At 45.8% G+C, this 1,707-nt stretch overlaps 1 long non-coding RNA gene across 1 annotated transcript in view; it reads right to left on the bottom strand.

Moving 5' to 3' along the window:
* Positions 1-854: 854 nt before the first annotated feature.
* The window catches only part of LOC120896453, a 908-nt gene continuing 55 nt past the window's right edge, over positions 855-1,707 (bottom strand). Inside the window, exons 1-3 of the long non-coding RNA XR_005738428.1 lie at positions 1,361-1,707; positions 1,189-1,284; positions 855-1,110 (exon numbers count right to left, since the gene is read on the bottom strand). The exon at positions 1,361-1,707 is cut by the window's right edge and continues 55 nt beyond it. This is a non-coding gene — a long non-coding RNA (uncharacterized LOC120896453). The remainder of the gene's footprint in view (positions 1,111-1,188; positions 1,285-1,360) is intronic.

Here is a 1,707-nt window from a genome sequence, read left to right as displayed (position 1 = left end):
TGTTGGTAACTCACGATCAAGCCTTATCTTTTTTGCCTTTATCATTTCCACAAAGGTGTCTGCCCTGATCAACATATCTATTGAGCCCATGGGACGAAGAAGTCGCGGGCACTCTACTCGATAAATGGCGTGTCTGGCTATCGGTATTACCTAGCATACATGCAGTTAACATCCCTAGATGTTACCGACAAGTCACAACAAGTGTGATGCCAGCGAAAACGGGATGGCTGCTATAGCCCATTTTAGGTTTGAAGAAAATGGAGTGATAGAGTGTGCGTTGGTGGGCTCGAAGACAAAGGTTGCTCCGTTAACATTTGCGTCCATACCGCGGTTGGAGCTACAGGCTGCAGTATTAGGCGCACGCCTGGCAAACGCAATAAAAGCCTCAAATCGTCTACACATTGCGCGAGAAGTATTTTGGACCGATTCCAAGACTGTAATGTGCTGGATAAATACAGACCATCGACGATATAGTCAATTTGTTGCGGTACGGGTAAGCGAACTCGTCGAAACGACCAAAGCTGCTGATTGGAACTGGATATCCACCAAGGCCAATGTAGCTGATGAGGGTACGAAATAGCAGAAATTACCCAATCTCAACCCACATAGGAGATGGTACCGTGGACCCGGCTTCCCAGATAGCAAAGCCGGAGGCCTTTGTATGGGAGCCATCGCGCTCATCAAGGCTCACTTAGTCGCGCGCATAAAGCAAAATGTGCGCGAAGGCGAAAAAACCCGAAAGCGCTTCGTGTCCTCTCTCGTGTTTCTAGTTTTATTCTCTCTCGGATGTCATCACTCTCTCCCAGTTTTTCGGATTGAAATGAGAATTCACTCTCTTGATTTGGTTGCGGCAGTCTAGATGCTTCACACTCTTTATTCTCTTCTTTTTGCAGTTCCCACAAGAGGATTCACACATGTGTTCTCACATACTTACATACACACACACACGGTGGTTGGAAGCCACCGCGGCGCGGCTGTTTCCAATATAGTCTTTTCTTCTTCCCTCTTCACACCGCGCTGGAGCCCGTGGTGGTGCGCGTGTTCAGCCTGCTTGGTTCAGGAAAGATGTCATCAGATTTGGCGCGCCTCAACCGCGGTGTTGTATGAAGGCTGTTGATGAAACTACACAATTAATAGACATACTTTGTTAAAAAGATTACACTTCATTTAAAGATGTGACAAACTTACCTTTGTACTCGAGGATCAATTGAACCTTGAACGCCTGTGCACACAGTGTCGCAATTTGAAGAGGTTTGGAAAACAGCTAGCGGTAGCAGCACACATCTGAAATTTGTAAAGTGCAAGGTTTTAATTAGAATAAATGTCACATAGCACTGGACACTTAGAAAAGGACACTTACCGAAACAATTAGATGATAACAATTCGTCCTCCGATAAAGCAAAAAGAACACCGTGGGTGGTGCAGTACGGGTAAGTGTTTTACGCAAGAAAAATAGTTCACGCAGCACACAAACACACACTCTCATGTCCACGGTTCAGAGCACACTGAAGTCGCTCTTTGGCTTGGATGGAAAAGAGCAAACACCCAGATGAATGCGATGGAAGAAAATTACTTGTGTTCAACAGGGATGGGTAGAATCAAACACACGAAGTGTGCAGGAGAATTCTCTTCGTGTGGCAAGAGAGAATTGACTAACACCCTGATGAGCGAGAACGCAACCAACGTTGTAGAATGTAGAAATGGGAT

The sequence above is a fragment of the Anopheles arabiensis genome, chromosome 2, assembly GCF_016920715.1.
Source record: "Anopheles arabiensis isolate DONGOLA chromosome 2, AaraD3, whole genome shotgun sequence".
Taxonomy (NCBI): Eukaryota; Metazoa; Arthropoda; class Insecta; order Diptera; family Culicidae; genus Anopheles; species Anopheles arabiensis.
Note: the sequence above shows the minus strand (reverse complement) of the source record. Positions and strands in the feature narration are given on the sequence as shown.